The sequence below is a fragment of the Pongo abelii genome, chromosome 6, assembly GCF_028885655.2.
Source record: "Pongo abelii isolate AG06213 chromosome 6, NHGRI_mPonAbe1-v2.0_pri, whole genome shotgun sequence".
Taxonomy (NCBI): Eukaryota; Metazoa; Chordata; class Mammalia; order Primates; family Hominidae; genus Pongo; species Pongo abelii.
In genome coordinates this window covers 8,014,124-8,033,544 of record NC_071991.2, presented here as the reverse complement: position 1 = coordinate 8,033,544, position 19,421 = coordinate 8,014,124, and the positions used below count along the sequence as shown (strand labels likewise).

Sequence of the window (19,421 nt, the reverse complement as noted above, 5' to 3'; positions counted from 1 at the left end):
CATATGGTCCGTGCTGACTAACCATGTGAGTATGAGTCTGTATTTTGTTGGATATTTCTCAGCTGTAATCACAATTTTGCCGGTTTTACTTAGAAGCATTTATAATGCAATCATTTATTCCAGCTTTTTTTTCTTGAGTAATTTCAGTTTGGGGTTTGGAAAATATTTTTTTTCCTGGAAGCAAGCACATGATAAATGCCTTTAGACCTTGAAGGTGGCTTTTCTCATCTCAATTTTTGGGTGGATGTTCTTTCTTCTCCCTTTTGGAGCAGGAAAGGTCTCAGCTAGAATAATTAGAGAGAAAGGTAGGGTTATAATTTATAAAACCTGTAAGAGACAAAAAAAAAAAAAAATTAGCTGGGCCTGGTGGCAGGCACCTGTAATCCCAGCTACTCGGGAGGCTGAGGCAGGAGAATCGCTTGAACCCAGGAGGTGGAGGTGAGCTGAGGTCACACCATTGCTCTCCAGCCTGGGCGACAGAGCGAAACTCTGTCCCCTGCAAAAAAAAAAAAAAAAAACCTGTAACAGCATGTACTGTGGAAGTCCATGTGTCGTGTAAGCACATTGGTATAACTATGTATACATTCCTAAAGTTTAGGAAGATGTTCTGTATTGTAAATTGTACTTGTTTACAAAAGTTGTTACAAGAAGAACATTCCATCTCTCAGCTTTGAAGTGAGTATATATATACTCGATGTACTATAATTAGTAAATATTACTTACATAGCCGGGCGTGGTGGCTCACGCCTGTAATCACAGCACTTTGGGAGGCCGAGGCGGGTGGATCACAAGGCCAGGAGATCGAGACCATCCTGGCTAACACGGTGAAACCCTGTCTCTACTAAAAAATACAAAAAATTAGCTGGGCATGGTGGCTGGCGCCTGTAGTCCCAGGTACTCAGGAGGCTGAGGCAGGAGAATGGCGTGAACCTGGGAGGCAGAGCTTGCAGTGAGCCGAAATCGGGCCACTGCATTCCAGCCTGGGTGACAAGGCAAGACTCTGTCTCAAAAAAAAAATAAATAAAAATAAATAAATAAATAAATACATAAATATTACTTACATAGAAGCTAAATCATCAAATCGAGATTAGCCATTTCATACTTCATGCTTCCAGATTGCTTGCTGAGCATATCCTAAGTGTCAATCTGAAACGTCATTGCCTGTTTTTCATTGTAACTTTATTATGTTTGCCCGTTCTCTTAAATCTTTGGATTTTTAAGTGTTTGAACAGAAAATTGTTTAAACCCAATTTTCACAGTTACTCAAATTGGTCTTTTTCTCCTTGAAGTATATTGTATGTCCTAGTAACTCAAGATGGAGACGGTGTAAGTGTCCCTGTCCTCACGCTGTCAGCCACAGCCAAAGGACAGCTGGCCAAAGGGCTGCAACAACTGGGCCGGATAATTGGCCTGTCATGGTGAGGACGTGGCGCAAAGGACCTGGGGCTGTGCCTCTGTCGTCATCACCATCCTTGTTCACAAGCGCTACTTACATCCTCTTACAAATAGGTATGGATTTCTTACTTTTTCACAGCACCATGCTGGGCCTGCAGTGAAGGGTCAGGAACAAAAACACTAGGTTATGACACCCAAATTGGGGAGTGGGGTTGAGAGCATGCCAAGAGCGAGCTGCTGTGGTCACACGCACAGGTAGCAGCAAAGGGCGTAGCTCCCGTGACAGGTTGAAGAGAGGGATACTCAAAGATGGATGCGACTAGAATCATGAAGCGAGTGAGGCCTGGCCACGCCAGATGCATTCCCAGGCACACCATGGTGCCACGGTGGAGGGTAGACAGTTCTGGTGGGGTGGGTTAGAGTCTTTGTTAGTGCATGTGGGGTTCTAGAAGTTTTTTGGTCTTTAGCAACTTGGGAGTAAATGTACTTCCTTATGTACTCTTTCCTCTTTCGAGTGACTTAACAAAACTGTTAAAAGTAAGAGTGCCAACAAGCACATGAAAAGATGCGCAACATCATTAGCCATTAGGGAAACACCTATCCAAACCACAAGATAGCTACAGCACACCCAATAGAGTGGCCACAATTAAAAAGTCAGACAATAACAAGTGTTGGCAAAGATGCAGAGAAATTGGAACCCTTGACCATTGCTGGTGGGCATGTAAAATGGAGCAGCCACATTGGAGCTGTCTGCCAGTTCCTTAAAACTCAAGCATAGAATTACCGTGTGACCAAGGATTCCATTCTAGACACCAACCCAAGGGAAATGAAATATATGCCCACACACAGTCTTTTTTTTTTTTTTTTTTTTTTTTTTATAGACAGAGTCTTGCTCTGGTGGTCAGACTGGAGTGCAATGGTACAGTCTCACCTCACCTCAACCTCTGCCTCCTAGGTTCAAGCAATTCTCCTGCCTCAGCCTCTCAAGTAGCTGGAATTACAGGCATGCACTACCACGCCCAGCTAATTTTGTATTTTTAGTAGAGACAGTGTTTCTCCATGTTGGTCAGGTTGGTCAGGCTGGTCTCAAACTCCTGACCTCAGGTGATCCACCCACCTCAGCCTCCCAAAGTGCTGGGATTAAAGGCGTGAGCCACCACGCCCGACCCACACATAGTCTTGACCACAAATGTTCAGAGCAGCACAATTCACAATAGCCAAAAGGTGGAGGCAGCCCAGATGTCCGCCTGCTGATAAGTGGAAAAACAAAATGGAATATTATTTAGTCACGAAAAAGAATGAAGTACCACTATATGCTGCAATACGAGTGAACCTTGGACATGTGCCACATCAAAGAAGCCAGATAAAAAGGCCGTTTATGGTATGATTTTGTTTATATGAAACGCCCAGCGTCAGCAAATCCACATAGAAAGCAAATTTTGAGGCTTCACGTGGGAAATGGGAATGGGGAATGGCTGCTTAACGGCATGTCTTTTTTTTTTTTTTTTTTTTTTAAGATGGAGTCTTGCTCTGTCTCCCAGGCTGGAGTGCAGTGGCGCGATCTCAGCTCACTGCAAGCTCCACCTCCCGGGTTCACGCCATTCTCCTGCCTCAGCCTTCCGAGTAGCTGGGACCACAGGCGCCCGCCACCACACCCGGCTAATTTTTTTTGTATTTTTAGTAGAGATGGGGTTTCACCGTGGTCTCGATCTCCTGACTTTGTGATACACCCGCCTCGGCCTCCCAAAGTGCTGGGATTACAGGCGTGAGCCACTGTGCCCCGCCTAACAGCATCTCTTAAGGTAATGAAGATGATTTTGAACTGGGTAGTGGTGATGGTTGCACAATATTGTGAATGTACTAATGTTACCCTTGGTAAACTTATGTATATTATACCACTAAAAAGAAGGAGTTAAGTATGCCAATATGGGGTATCCTAATGAATTCATACTAAAATCAGTAAAATAGGCATTGTAATAACTCAAGAGGCTAGGTGTACATATTTGTTTGTTTGTTTGTTTTTTTGGAGATGGAGTCTTGCTCTGTCACCCAGGCTGGAGTGCAGTGGCGTGATCTCGGCTCACTGCAACCTCCACCTCCTGGGTTCAAGCAATTCTCCCACCTTAGCCTCCTGAGTAGCTGGGATTACAGGTGCACGTCACCATGCCCAGCTAATTTTTGTATCTTTTTAGTAGAGATGGGGTTTCACCATGTTGGCCAGGCTGATCTCGAACTCCTGACCTTGTGATCCACCCTCCTCAGCCTCCCAAAGTGCTGGGATTACAGGCATGAGCCACCGCGCCCGGCCACATACCCAACTATGAAACCTGTAGGAGTAGCAGTTATTTGACCAGTGTTTTCTGGCACTCTGGAATATTCAGGCAGTCTGGCAGCAATGCCATTAACATCTGATTGACGCCTTATTCTCCTCAACTGTTCACACAAGAAGGTATCTGAGGCCAAGGCGGGCGGATCACTTGAGGTCAGGAGTTCAAGACCATCGTGGACAAATGGCAAAGCCCCGTCTCTACTAAAAATAAAAAAATTAGCTGAGTGTGATGGCACACGCCTGTAATCTCAGCTGCTTGGAAGACTGAGGCAGGAGAATTGCTTGAACCCAGGAGGCAGAGGTTTCAGTGAGCCAAGATTGCACCATTGCACTCCAGCCTGGGCAACAGAGTGAGACTCTCTCAAAAAAAAAGGTATCTGAAAACCAGAATTGGGTCCTGGTTAGTCAGAGATCTTTCAGACAATGTGCCACACACTTTCCAGCACTTCCCACGTGCGCTGCCTCGTAACCTCGCCGTGACCCCGTGAAGAGTTTTAGTTGGCCCTGACTCAGTGCGCTTTGCACAGTCAATGAATTTTATTAGCATTAATGGAAATACGAAATTCAGGAGTCTCATTTAGTTTTCACAGCAGTCCTCTCAGGTAAGAGGTATTATTCCCATTTTATGGACAAGAAAATGGAAGCTTAGGTTAAGCCGCTTGTCTAATTTCATCCAACTAAGGAGTACACACAACAGGTAAGGAGCAAAGTTGGGGTTTATATTCAAAGTCCCTGATTCCATGGATAGTGAAATATTCACCACAAAACTCACGGCGCTCAACCTTAGGCCTTTCCAGTCTCTCCACCCCTTCTAAAACCTTGTAGGGCACTTCATTTTCAATTTGTAGTTTTGTATTCTCTTTCTTAAGGGCAACCCTTAAATGTTGGATGCCTATGCAGGGAGCAAATCATGAAAGCAGTCTTCAAAAACTGGAAGACCAGGCATGTAAGAGAATGATATATTTATGCATTTATTTTATTTTATTTTTTTGAGACAGAGTCTCTCTGTGTCACCCAGGCTGGTGTGCAGTGGTGCAATCTCCACTCATTGCAACCTCTGCCTTCCGGGTTCAGGCAATTCTCCTGCCTCAGTCTCCCAAGTAGCTGGGACTACAGGCATCCTCCACCACACCCGGCTAATTTTTGTAGTTTTAGTAGAGACAGCGTTTCACCATGTTGGCCAGGCTGGTCTCGAACTCCTGACCTCAAGTGATTTGCCCACCTCGGCCTCCCAAAGTGCTGGGATTACAGGCGTGAGCCACCACGCCTGGCCTATTTATGCATTTATTTATTTTACTTTCAAGTTGCATTTTGACTCGGGGGGTGCATATGTGGGTTTGTTACCTGGGTGTATCATGTGATGCCGAGGTTTGGAGTATAACTGATCTTGTCACCCAGGTAGTGAGCATAGCACACAATAGTTACTTTTTCAACCCTTATTCCCCTCTCTCCCACCCCTCTTCATAGTCCCCAGTGTCTGTTGTTCCCATCTTTATGTCCACGAGTACCCCATGTGGAGCTCCCACTTGTAAGTGAGATATGCGGTATTTGGATTTCTGTTCCTGCGTTAATTCACTTAGGATACTGGCCTCCAGCTGCATCCATGCTGCTGCAAAGGACATGATTTCCCTTTTTATGGCTGCGGAGAGAAGGATTTAGACCTCCTGTGTATCGTTCCTTCAGTCCAGTTGAAGGAGGATCCAGGAAGCCAGAATTTGGTTCAGTATAAAAAATGGCCTTGGGACAAGCCCTTCTGTAAAACCTGGACAGGAACTGTGAATGGGTGTGCCGCTGCAGTGTCTCAAGAATGGGACTGAAGCTGAGGGAAGGTGTCCCGGTGGTCCTTCAGGGGCATCTGCTGGAGGGGAGTCCCAGCGGGGGAGCTGGCAGTAGTTACCACCCCTGTGCCACTGCTGCCCGCCTCAGTGATAAACTTCTGGTGAGGCAAGGATGTGAGAATTGGATATAGTTAAGGATGAGCTTAGAAATGTTTGTTGATTGACTAAATGGGTGTATCAGATAAGAGTATTGGGCTCTAATCCAATGAATAAATTTATCTGGGCTTTCTTAAAATCAGGGTCCTCATTTACAGCATTAATAAGACTTGGTCCCCACCTTCAAGATACCTGCAACGCAGTAAAAGAGATGATGAAATATATACACACATACACACACACGTGTACATTTATACACATAGTTTTAATACAGGATGGAATGCAAGAGTAAAATGGTACAAAGGCTACAGGATTTCATGGGAAGAGATGATCCCACCTATGTGGGGGTGGAAGGAAACTGAGTGTCAGGGGATATGTAATATTCCCATGGTCAGCGTTGGGAGTGGAAAGGGTGATCTTTTCTGGAGAAGGGAACAGAAAAAAGGGATGGGATATTTCCATTGACCTGGGATTTAGGGCTCATGGAGAGGATCATGGGAGATAATTTTTTTTTTTTTTGAGATGGAGTCTTGCTGTGTCACCCAGGCTGGAGTGCAGTGGCGCCATCTCGGCTCACTGGCAACTCTGTCTCCCGGGTTCACACCATTCTTCTGCCTCAGACTCCTGAGTGGCTGGGACTACGGGCGCCCGCCACCATGCCTGGCTAATTTTTTGTATTTTTTAGTAGAGATGGGGTTTCACCGTATTAGGATGGTCTCGATTTCCTGACCTCGTGATCCGCCCGCCTCAGCCTCCCAAAGTGCTGGGATTGCAGGCGTGAGCCACCGTGCCCGGCCAGAGATAAATTTTTAAGAACTTGGCCAGGCACGGTGGCTCACACCTGTAATCCCAGCACTTTGGGAGGCTGAGGCGGGCGGATCACCTGAGGTCAGGAGTTCGAGACCAGCCTGACCAATATGGTGAAACCCCACATCTACTAAATATACAAAAAGTAGCCGGGCGTGGTGGGGGGGCACCTATAGTCAGTCCCAGCTACTCGGGAGGCTGAGACAGAATTGCTTGAACCTAGGAGGCAGAGGTTGCCGTGAGCCGAGATCGTGCCACTGCACTCCAGCCTGGGTGACAGAGCAAGACTCTGTCTCAAAAAAACAAAAACCCCTTAATGAGCCTCGTTATTTTGTGTGCCAGGCTGCAGATTCTGGGTTTGTATGTTCTTGTTTCAAATTGAAGTAAGAATTAGTATTATTAGGACTAAAAGGTTTTGAGTTATTAAAAAAAAACTGACTAATATTTTAGAAGCATGGGTTCAAAGGTAAAATAAAAATTACTAGGTGACTAAAGAGGCATATTAAATGGTGAGCTCTTTACAATGAAGCTGGACTTTTAGGCTCCAGAATAAGTCTGTTCCTATAACTCTTGGGTGCACTGTTGCTGGTCTGTGTGACTCAGGCATTTAAACTCGAAGGCAGGGCTGTTAGTAGCTACCATTTTTATAACTATAGAAATTTGTGACCTACTCTCTCTTTTTCTCCTTATTTGATAAAACATTTTAATCTTATGCTATGTTTATTCTTCTGCCTAATTTCTCATTTCATATTAACATTTTAAAATAGCTTATGAGTCCCCCGGGAACTTTAGAAACGTACTTTCATTTTAAAATGGGAATTAAAATATACTTTATGTATTTTTTAAATGTATACCTTTACTGAGAAATGAACCTAATAAACATCAAACTCAGTTTCTAACTTTATGATTTTCAAATGCCTCTTTTTACATAATTAAAACCTGTGCCATAGACTTTGTGCACCGCTTTTTAAAATGTAACCTTCCACACGTGGGCCTTGGCACCATCGTGGAGCCGTGCCAGGGAGGGAGATGAAGACTGGAGTACTGGGATTGGGTACAGGGTTGGTTTCTTCTTGGTTCGTGGGGGAAATTGTCCCTTAGTTTGGGGGAGGGGGTAGTTATCCCTTGGTATTCTGAAAATGACATAAAACCAAATACCTAATAATCAAGAAACTGCAGTAGTTTTTCTTTCATATTTAAATACCAGTGTGCTCATTCATTTTTTATTTATTTATTTATTTATTTATTTATTTATTTATTTTGAGACAGAGTCTTCCTCTGTTGCCCAGGCTGGGGTGCAGTGCCGCGATCTCACTGTAACCTCCACCTCCCAGGTTGAAGTGATTCTGCTGCCTCGGCCTCCCGAGTAGCTGGGATTACAGACGCCCACCACCACGCCCAGCTAATTTTTTGTATTTTTAGTAGAGGTGAGGTTTCACCATGTTGGCCAAGCTGGTCTTGAACTCCTGACCTCAGGTGATCCGCCCGCCTCAGCCTCCCAAAGTGCTGGGATTACAGGCGTGAGCCACCTCACCTGGCCCAGTGTGCTCATTTAAATGAGCATCTCCTGTCTCGTAGGCATTGTTCTAGTCACTAGGGATAAATCAGTGAAACAGAAGTCCCTGCCATGAGTGAACTAACATTCTAGTGGGGTGGACAGATAAACAAGTTTAATATCCAGGTAGTAATAAGGCAAGGGGACACCGAGTGATAGGAGGGGTGGGATGCAGCTGGTTTAGGTAGGGTGGTCAGGGACATGCACTGGGGGGATCTCATCAGGCAGGTGTCTGGGGAGAACATTCTAGTGGGAGCTGGCAAGTGCGAAGGCCCTGAGGCTTTAGTGGGCTTGGGTCATGCATGTAAGCCAGTGTGGCTGAGGGGCAGGCGAGGAACGAGGTCTGCAGACAGAAGGCATGAGGCTGGGTCGCACAGGGCTTTGAGGGTCCTGGCAAGGGCTCTACCTCTTAACCCCGGGTGCAGATGGGGCCTCTGGAGGTTGTCAACTGAGGAGGGATGCCACCTAACTTTTTTTTTTTTTTTTTTTTGAGACGGAGTCGCATTCTGTAACCCGGGCTGGAGTGCAGTGGCATGATCTCAGCTCACTGCAACCTCTGCCTCCCAGGTTCAAGTAATTCTCCTGCCTCAGCCTCCTGAGTAGCTAGGATTACAGGTGCCCACCACTAGGCCCAGCTAATTTTTTGTATTTTTAGTAGGGACAGGGTTTCACCTTGTTGGCCAGGCTGGTCTCGAACTCCTGACCTTCTGATTCGCCCACCTCGGCCTCCCAAAGTGCTAGGATTACTAGTGTGAGCCACCGCGCCGGGCTTGCATACTTTGTTATACTTTTCGGAGGAGACATCTTTACTAAGTACTACCTTAGGCATTGGAAGACTAGATTGCACCTCACTGAAAAGATGTGACATTAAAATATCCAGAATGTTGTCTTTTTTTTTTTTTTTTTTTTTTTTTTTTTTTTTTTTTTTGAGATGGAGTCTTGTTCTGTCACCCAGGCTGGAGTGCAGTGGAATGATCTCGGGTCACTGCAACCTCCGCCTCCCGGGTTCAAGCAATTCTCCTGCCTCAGCCTCCTGAGTAGCTGGGATTACAGGCGCACGCCACCACACCCGGCTAATTTTTATATTTTTGGTAGAGACAGAGTTCCACCATGTTGGCCAGGCTGGTCTCGAACTCCTGGCCTCAAGTGATCCACCCGCCTCAGCCTCCCAAAAGTTCTGGAATTACAGGTGTGAGCCACCACACCCAGCCCTGTTCCTTTCTTTATGTAGATCCAAAGTTCTGACCTATGTGATTTTTGTCTCTGAAGAACTTCTTTTAACATCTTTTCCCAAGTCAGACCTACTGGTAACCAATCCCCTCAGTTTTTGTTTGTCTGAGAATGTCTTTATCTCTTCTTCACTTTTGAAGGATGATTTTGCTAAAGAATTCTATGTTGGCGAATTTTTTTCTTCCAACACTTAAGTATTTTACTCCACTCTCTTCTTGCTTGCATGGTTTGTAAATAGAAGTCTGATGTCATTCTTATCATTGTTCCTCTAGAAGCAAGGTGTTTTCCTCTGGCTTCTTTTAAGATTTTTCTTGGCCAGGCACGGTGACTCACGCCTGTAATCCCAGCACTTTGGGAAGCTGAGGCAGGTGGATCACCTGAGGTCAGGATTTCGAAACACAGTCTGGCCAACATGGTGAAACCCCATCCTTACTAAAAATACAAAATTAGCTGGGTGTGGTGGTGCATGCCTGTAATCCCAGCTACTTGGGAGGCTGAGGCAGGAGGATCACTTGAACCCGGTAGGCGGAGGTCACGGTGAGCCGAGATCATGCCATTGCACTCCAGCCTGGACGACAAGAGTGAAACTCTGTCTCCAAAAAAAAAAAAAAAAAAAAGATTTTTCTTTTTGCTAGTCTACAGTTTGAATATGCTACACCAAGGTGTAGATTTTCTAGTATTTATCCTGTCCTGTGTTCTCTGAGCTTTTTGGGTCTGTGGTTTGGTGTCTGTCATTAACTTTGGAAGATTCTCAGATATTATTACATCAGTTTTTATTGTTTTTGTTCATTTGTATCTTTTTCTCCTGGTATTTCCATTGTGGGTATTTACACCTTTTGTAATTTTCCCACAGTTCTTGGATATTCTGTTTCATTTTTTGTTCTTTATTCTCCTTGCATTTCAGTTTCGGAGGTTCATGTTGACATATCTTCAAGCTCATTCATTCTTCCCTTGGTTGTGTCCAGTCTACTGGTGAACTTATCAAAGGCATTCTTTGTTTCTTCATTTCAGTGTTTTTGATTTCTAGTATTTCTTTTTGAATCTTTGAGTTTCTATTCGATATAGTTTGGATATTTGTCCCCTCCAAATTTTATGTTGAAATGTGACCCCCACTGTTGGAAGTGTGGGCCTAGTGGGAGGTATTTGTGTCATGGGGGCAGATCCCTCGTGAAAGGCTTGGTGCCCTCCTTGCAGTAATGAGTGAGTTCTCACTCTATTAGTCCACGTAAGATCTGGTTGCTTAATAGAGAGGGCACCCCTCCCACTCTCTTGCTCCCTCTCTCACCATGTGACATGCCTGTGCCCACTTTGCCTTCTGCCATGAGTAGAAGTTTCCTGAGGGCTCGCCAGAAGCCAAGCAGATGCTGGTACCACACAGAACCATGAGCCAAATAAACTTCCTTTATTTTTATTATTATTTTTTTGAAACAGTTTTGCTCTGTCACCCAGGCTGGAGTGCAATGGCGCGAACTCAGCTCACTGCAACCTCCGCCTCCTGGGTTCAAGCGATTCTTCTGCCTCAGCCTCCCGAGTAGCTGGGATTACAGGCGTGTGCCACCACGCCCAGCTAATTTTGTGTTTTTAGTAGAGACAGGGTTTCATCATGTTGGTCCAGCTGGTCTCGAACTCCTGACCTCAGATGATCCGCCCGCCTCGGTCTCCCAAAGTGCTGGCATTACAGGCGTGAGCCACCACGCCTGGCCTAAACCTCCTTTATTAATGAATTACCCAGTCTCAGGTATTCTTTATAAGCAACACAAAACGGACTAACACACCATCTCTCTGCTTCTGTTACCCGTCTCTTCTTGCACGTTGCCCATTTTTTCCCAGTAGAACCCTCAGCGTATTAGTCATGGTGGTTGTTAGTTCTCTGTCTGATAATTCCAGATTCTCTACCACATCTGAATCTGGTTTTTTTTCTTAGCATGCCTGTAATGTTTGTTGCTTTTAGAAGCTGAACGTGACGTGTCGGATAATAGGAACTGAGGTAGATGAGCCTTTAGTGTGAGGATTTATGTTTATCTGGCTAGGAGTTCGCATGGATTTAACGATAGAGGAAGCTGTTTCTGTAACGGAGTCAGAGGCTTTGGTTTTCCTCTGATATCCTTGTTTTTTGTCTCTGCTGTTGTCTTTGGTTTTCCCAAGAAAATTCTTCTAAATGAAGCCTGGGTCTTACGTACGGCTCTGTGCTGTAATCCACAGATATTGTCCCGGAGCCCTGTTGATGGATGACTTGGTGGTCAAGTACTAGGGAGGGGAAGAATCTTCCTCTTATGTTTAAATCTCTGTGTTTGGATGGGTGTGGGGTGATAGGCCAGAGTTCCTGGGATGCCTTTCGGAAGAGTTTCTGAGTCTTTTTTTTTTTTTTTTTTTTTTTTTCTCCCTTTACTTGAGACAGGAAGACTGGAGGGGGCTGTCTTTCCCTGGTCGGATAAGGCTTTATTACAGCAGATTCCCTTGAGGCCTGGCCTTCTATACAGAGAACATAACTGGAACAGAACAAAGCTCTGGGCATATCTCAGAATGTTTACCTCCCACCCCCTCTGCCAGAAGCCCCAGGGGAAGTTTCTCCAACCTCCCCAGTGAGAATGTGGTGGGACTCCTAGACATAAAACTCATGAAAGTGTGGGGACCGCCCGCAAAGACTGACCCCCTGAAGTTTTCAACTCTCAGACTCCTCCATGCCAAGCCCCCAGCAATTCTTCCATTGCAGTGTAAGAGTTTCTGCCAGGAATGGCCCCAGCATTGGTCTCTGCTCCCTGTGAACTGTGAGTCTCTGCATCACCCTGTCTGTCCAGTTTTCAGGGCACATCTTTACCCTGTGAGCTTAGTTCTGTCATGAATCTCAGAATTACTGTTTCTTATTTTAGCTTGTTTCCATTTGTTTAGCTTATTCTTATTATAAGGGAGTGACGACCTCTAAGCTCTTAGACGTGCTGGAGTGGAAACCGAAAGTGCCTTGCAATTGTTTTTGCATCAGCGATGACCAGATGTGTGTGTTCTCTGACGGATCAATCCTGATGGATGCATCTTAAACTATAGGAGAAATGTCAGCGCTTCAGACTGAGGTTCTCAGTATTCTGTTTAAGGTTTTAAAAGATAGAGGAAAATAGAGTATACTCTACAGGTATGTTCCCTTCGATAATAGGAGATTGACAGTTTTTCCTTTGAGGACTCTGGGACTGGAGAAAGAAAGGCTATGACAGAAGTATCGAGCTGAATGTATAGATGGATATGTGTAAAGTGCACCCAAAAATGGTGACTACAGGCTGAACAATCGCATGTGTGGATTTTATTTCCAGAAAACAAGTACTCGCCCAGAAAATGGCCTGTTAAGGAGTGTATGGGCCCATTTTTGTTGGTGTGTATCCCGAATTTTTTATTTCATTTTATTTATTTATTTATTTATTTATTTAGAGATGGGATCTTGCCATGTTGCCAGGCTGATCTAGAACTCCTGGGCTCAAGCAGTCTTCCCACCTCAGCCTCCCAAGTAGCTGGGACTGCAGGTACAAGCCAGTGCATTATTGAACCCATCTGCTCCACATGTCTGGACTCGGGCACCTCAGCAGCCAGTGTTTCTCTCCAGAACACTGGAAAGCACAGTACCCACCAAAGCCTGTGGAGCAGGCACTCTACACAGAATACCACAGCTCTAAGAAATACTGCAGAAAGAGGTTAGGGAACTTCCCAGGGATGCACAGGTACTAAGAGACCTGTCTGACGTCATTGCATCTTCCTGCGGATGCTGTGACCTTTGCCCCGTCTTCGTGTCCTTGAGTTCTCTGTAGAGGCTGATCCAGAACCTTCTGCCTTCTGAAGGCAGAAGCTGTGTCCAGTATTTTCCCTTTCATGGTGCCTGGCCCTTCTCCAGCCTCCTCAGCCAGCCTTCCCATCTTCCTCATGAGCTCTTCTTCCTAAAGATCTTGTATTCTATTACTCAGAGGTCAGCAGTCGCTTCTGACTTTTTAGTATGAAAAAAATCAATGTCCTTTGAGCAATCCATTCTAGACTTATATATAAAATGAAGGTGTGTCTAAAAGGGAACCCATTTTCCAAAAAAAAAAAAAAGAAATGTTCGGGTTTCTGCTTGCGGCTCTTTTTGGCTTTTCACCTCCAAGTCTTCAGCCATGCCTCTCATTTTCTAAAATTGAGGTTGCCAGAGATTTTACTGTTAAGCAAAGCGTTAATAATATTTATCCTGTTAACACACTTCTCCCTTTGCCCTTTACCTCCCTCAACCACACTGGATTAACCGCCGGAGGCAGATAAAATCATTTTATTCCTCTCTAAAAAGAAATAAGTAAATCTATTTAGTAGTGCAATAAAGAATTGGCACAGGCATGAACCCACGTCAGAAATGCTAAACAAGGATGAATAGTCAGGAATACAAAATCTTCACTTTTCTTTTTTTTTTTTTTTTGGGACAGAGTTTTGCTCTTTTCACCCAGGCTGGAGTACAGTGGCGCAATCTCAGCCCACTGCAACCTCTGCCTCCCGAGTTCAAGTGATTCTCCCGCCTCAGCCTCCCAGGTAGCTGGGATCACAGGCGTGCACCACCATGCCCGGCTAATTTTGTATTTTTAGTAGAGACAGAGTTTCACCATGTTGGCCAGGCTGGTCTCAAACTCCTCACTTTAGGTGATCCGCCCGCCTTGGTCTCCAGAAGTGCTGGGATTACAGGCGTGAGCCACCACAACTGGCTTTTTTTTTTTTTTTTTGGGATCTTGCTCTGTTGCCCAGGCTGGAGTGCAGTGGCATGATCTCAGCTTACTGCAACCTCTGCCTCGCTGATTCAAGCAATTCGCATGCTTCAGCTTCCCAAGTAGCTGGAATTAGAGATGTGCACCACCACACCCGACTAATTTTTATATTTTTAATAGAGACAGGGTTTCATCACGTTGGCCAGGCTGGTCTCAAACTCCTGACCTCCGGTGATCCACCCGCCTTGGCCTCCCAGAGTACTGGGATTCCAGGCATGAGCCACCATGCCTGGCTGGGATCCTCACTTTCAAATACCAAATCTCCTTGATTAGATTCAGATTGTGTGTTCTCAGCTGGAATACTGTCCAAGTCATTTTGTGTCCACTGAGTATAAAATTTGAGCACACAGTGTTCATTTTCCTCTCATTTGTTATGTTAGTTTTGATTGTGCATTGAAGGTGTTGTCTGGTCTCTATGCTGTATAGTTAATATATATATATATTTTTTAATCACGACTGGTAAGCAATTTGTGGGGAAAACACTTTCAGACCATACAAACCTCTCTTTCCTCGTCAACACTTGTGCCCTAGTTGAGCATCTGTTGATGATTTCTGCCCAGACAAGTCTTCCCTGCCCTGTGGTGATGATTTTCCATCTCTGTACTCCCTCTTCATTTACTGATTGGCACTGTGCAACTCTACTTCTAGCAAGAGCTGTCCCTGGTCCCCCATTTCTGTTTTCTAATCTGTTTACTGTGGACTCACAGATTCCTAGACTTTTCCAGGACTTATAATTTATGACTGCCTTTATTTTGGTGCTCAAGTTGTCCCAGTATGAGCTTCTTCATGGCCAGTACTAGCTCCTTCAAGCCGGCTCTTGTGGCATACCCGCTAGTTAGTTAAGTTAGTTAGTTAGTTTTGAGCACAGTGTACAGTAACTATAGTCTCCTTGTAAGACATTGATTAGGATGTGGTGCCATTGTTATTTAAGTCAGCAGCTAGACACGGAGGAATGATCCATGCAATGCTCACCCTATCACTTATTTGGGGTCACCCCTACAAGCACTTTGGTTGTTTGTACGTGTTTTTGTTTTGGTTTTTTGAGACTGTGCCTTGCTCTGTTGCCCAGGCCAGAGTATCGTGGCACGGTCATGGCTCACTGTAGCCTCAACCTCCTGGGCTCAAGTGATCCTCCTGCCCCAGCCTCCCGAGTAGCTGGGACCACAGGCACGCACCACCACACCTAGCTTATCATTGTGTCTTTTGGAGAGATGGGGTTTCACTGTGTGGCCCATCTCCTGGGCTCAAGCGATCCTCCTGCCTTGGCCTCCCAAAACTGGGAGCTGTGATTACAGATGTGAGCCACTGCACCCAGCTGCTTCTGCAGTGTTGGTGCTGACCCCAGGAGGGCACCTCACCTCCAACTGCGTCCAGGGACTGCAGGTTCTCAGATGCTGACAGAGCCTTTTGAATTTGATCACATGTTTGTGGTCGCTAATCTGCCTCTGCACTGATTCAGTGTAGGTGACTCTAATCTTCAGAGCCCATACTCGTTTATTTAACGCATCCCGTGTGTGTTTTGGGGAGCGGTTTGCTTTTACTTCCACTGTTTTCTCCTCATCCCATTTGAAACTTGGAAAATTGTCAGAAAAATTCAGTCCTTTTTCCAATGACATTTTTATTTATTTTTTTTTAATATGTATATATTTTTTGAGACGAAGTCTTGCTCTGTCACCTGGGCTGGAGTGCAGTAGCACGACCTTGGCTCACTGCAACCTCCGCCTCCTGGGTTCAAGCAATTCTCCTGCCTCAGCCTCCTGAGTAGCTAGGACTACAGGCACGCGCCACCAAGCCCGGCTAATTTTTGTATTTTTAGTAGAGATGGAGTTTTCCCATGTTGGCCAGGCTGGTCTCGAACTACTGACCTCAACTGATCCACCCACCCCAGCCTCCCAAAGTGCTGGGATTACAGGTGTGAGCCACCATACCTGGCCTCCAATTATTATTATTATTATTATTTTTATTTTTTTTTTTTTAGAGTCTCTGTTGCCCAGGCTGGAGTGCAGTAGCCTGATCTGGGCTCACTGCCACCTCTGCCTCCTGGGTTCAAGTGATTCTCCTGCCTCAGCCTCCCTAGTAGGTGGGACTACAGGCACCTGCCACCACGCCCAGCTAATTTTTGTATTTTGAATAGAGACAGGGTTTCACCATATTGGCCAGGCTGGTCTCGAACTCCTGACCTTGTGATCTGCCTGCCTCCACCTCCCAAAGTGCTAGGATTACAGGCGTGAGCCACTGCACCTGGCCTCCAATGATATTTTTAATCAATTTTACTTTAATCTGTGCAGCATAGCTTTAGAACAGTACTAGATTGGCTGCTTCCAGTTTTTACTGTGTGACTTTACTGTCTGACTCCACTTGTAGTGATGTGTAGGAAGTAGTGCGTGACTCAGGCGTTGCTCTGCATTCTCTGGAAATAAAGCAGGTTCTGATTATCCATGATCAGATATAAATGAAAAGAATCTTTATGCCTACATGTCCTATGCGGTTCAGGTGCATTAGTAATCCCCATCTGGTTTCTCTAAATTTGTACTGTGAACTGATGAAGGAAATATATTAATAGTCCAATGACTGTATTCTTTTTCTTTTTCTTTTTGGAGACAGGGTCTTGCTCTGTCTCCTGAGTAGCTGGGACTACAGGCATGTTCCATGAAGCCCAGCTAATTTTTAAATTTTTTTTGTAGAGATGGGGAGTGGTCTCACTGTGTTGCCCAGGCTGGTCTTGAACTCCTGGCCTCAAGCGATCTTCCCGCCTGAACCCGAAAAAGTGCTGAGACTTGAGACACCACACTTGGCCCTGTGTTTCTAATGAAAATGTTCTAGGCGTTCATACCAATAATCTTCCTGAAGTTTTGTTCTTTTTTTGTTTTAACTCCATACCACCTATTGGCTAAATGCATCTCTATATAATAGTGTCCAAAATGTTGGGCATATTTGTTCACAGTTTCTAAAATCAGAGTGATACCACCATCAACCATTCTTTTTTTGTTGGGGATTTCCACAACCTGCTAGACAAACTCTCGCAGAGCTGTAACACTCTATGTGAATTATTTCTGCGAATATCGAGGAAAACTTGATGGTAGAAAATGTCTTTGAGTTATGTTGAGTTCCATCTTTTGAAATACGTGTATATTGCCACTTATTCGACTGAATCACAGTACTGTAATGACGGCGCTGAGTTTCTTCCCAAAAGGGTGACTCCAAACGTAACCGGGGGAAAAAGGAAGCAGGCCCCCCAGTGTGCACAGCACAGTGGTGTGGTTCTTATTGGGGTGCATGCTTAGCTTTGCTTCATCTGATTCCAGGCTGTGCCTGCTTCGCCCTACCCTCAGGGTTTTTTTTTCCCCCTTCTCAAATGTAATTTCTGAAAAAGTAGGTTACCGAACTAAGAGCAAACAAACCCATGTGGCATCGCATTTTAAACATAAAGTAACACTTGCTCTATTTAAGATGAAACTTCTGCAGATCGAACATAAAGAGTGTTTTCATCTTCCGCTTCAAGATACACTTTCGGCTACTTGCAGAATCGCAGCCAAGATGTGTGTTAATCCTTTCTGTGACCGCGGACTTCGCGGCTGCCAGCTGCTGTGAGGCCGACATCTGAATTGCAGGAGCAGTGAGGGACAGGAATAACAAGGCCAGGTGTTGCCCGCCTGCCCGCAGAGTGAAAGAGCTGCTTCACTGCGCTTCTCCCCCGCGCTGCAGGAAGCCACGGGCAGGAGCATGGATCGTGCTCAGAGGCCCGGCCAGGCCAGAGCACCAGGTTCAGCGGTGTTGGCGTCCACCCTAGCACACACCTTGGTTTTGGCAGCACGCTTCCCAGAGATCCACATTATATAAGGTTGTGGAAATAAAGTTCATGAAAGAGAACAGTATGAGAAAAAAATGTGAATGTGTTTCCTCTAGCTCAAACCACCGAATGCTTTGAGCCACATTATTTTTAGATGTTTATTTATTTATTTATTTTAAGTAGATCTCCCTTGCCAAGAATAGAGTGTCTGATTTTCTAAATAACTGGAGTGGGTTTTGTTGTTGTTTATATTTCATCCCCAATGAGGAATTGTTTGTGGGTTTAAAATAGATGTGAAAGTAACTGAGATTGTATCTGAAATGACGGAGGGGCTATAAAGTGGCATACTAATGGAATTATGCTCTTGGCTGTGTGAAGGCGGCTTTTGTGAAGAATTCTGGTCTGTCGGTTTTCTCATGCCGCGTTCTGGAAGATGAAGCCGGCGTTGCTAAGGATGTGGAGTGGGAAGCTCACTTACTCGGAGGGTGGAGCCCTGAGCGCTGGGATGGTTCTGTCCTTACTCCCCGTGTTTAGCCATTGAGTTACTCTGTCAGAGCGCCGTAAAATCCCACAGGGTTTAGGGACTAGGTTATATACCTGTCACAAGCCCTGCAAGTTCTGCTTCTCTGAGAGCCTCTGACCCTGCCTTGTCTAGGTAGCACCGTTTGCAGAGGGCTCTGAAGTACAGCTCGGGAGCTGGTTTCCCTGGAACACCATGGGGGGAGCAGGGGAGCGACATGTTACGCCTGCATTTTGGAAAGATCCCTGGCATCTGTGAGGAAGGTGATCCGGGAAAGAATAAGCTGGGAGTCCAGAGAGAGGATGAGAGATGGAAGCAGGCATTGGGGTTGGGCAGGCATGAGAGAGGACCTCCTCGAAAGCCCACGTGGTGGGACGTGATTGCTGGGGGTGGATGGGAGAATCCTCCGCCATCTCTGGTGGAACAGATCACCTGGTGAACATGTCTTGGTGGCTTCCCACGCCATTCCTCATGCCTTCTGCCCTGGGCAGGGAAGAGATCACAGAGCTTAGGAAGGGACATGGCTGCACCCTACAGGTGGCTCTGATAATGGCCTCGTATCCCTAAGGGATCGTCAGGTATTACATGTGGGCGAGAGGTTGATCCTTGGCTGGCTGGCAGCTGAGAGCTGGAATTAGAGAATGCAGGGCAGCCAGAGAGGTCACTTTGAGACATGTCGAGGATGAGGTGTGCCCGATGGGACGTCTGCGTGGTCGTGTTCAGCAAGGGTTGAATCCTGAGCTGGGACAAGGGAAGCCTGGGTGGCCAGTGTCAGACTCAGATGTCTTCAGATGTACCTAGAACAGGACACGATAGGGTCATTTGTATGGTGATCATAGCCGAGGCCATAGTCCAGTCTATGCTTTCTCTCTCTCCCCATATTCTACCACAGTCCTCATTCTGATCCCTCCCCTGCAGCCTCTCAGTTCCCCACTAGAATTCCTGTTTTGGGGGGCGGGGAGACAGGGTCTCACTCTGTCACCCAGGCTGGAGTGCAGTGGCGCGATCCCGGCTCACTGCATCCTCCACCTCCCAGGTTGAAGCAATTCTCCCACCTCAGCCTCCCGAGTAGCTGGGATTACAGGCACGCACCATCAT

The 19,421-nt window shown here is 45.8% G+C and overlaps 1 protein-coding gene and 1 pseudogene across 1 annotated transcript in view; one reads left to right on the top strand and one right to left on the bottom strand.

Moving 5' to 3' along the window:
- Positions 1–19,421, top strand: part of BAIAP2L1 (BAR/IMD domain containing adaptor protein 2 like 1) — a 106,145-nt gene that overhangs the window by 54,947 nt on the left and 31,777 nt on the right. The window lies entirely within an intron of this gene.
- LOC112134476 (U7 small nuclear RNA) lies at positions 17,003–17,052 on the bottom strand (annotated as a pseudogene).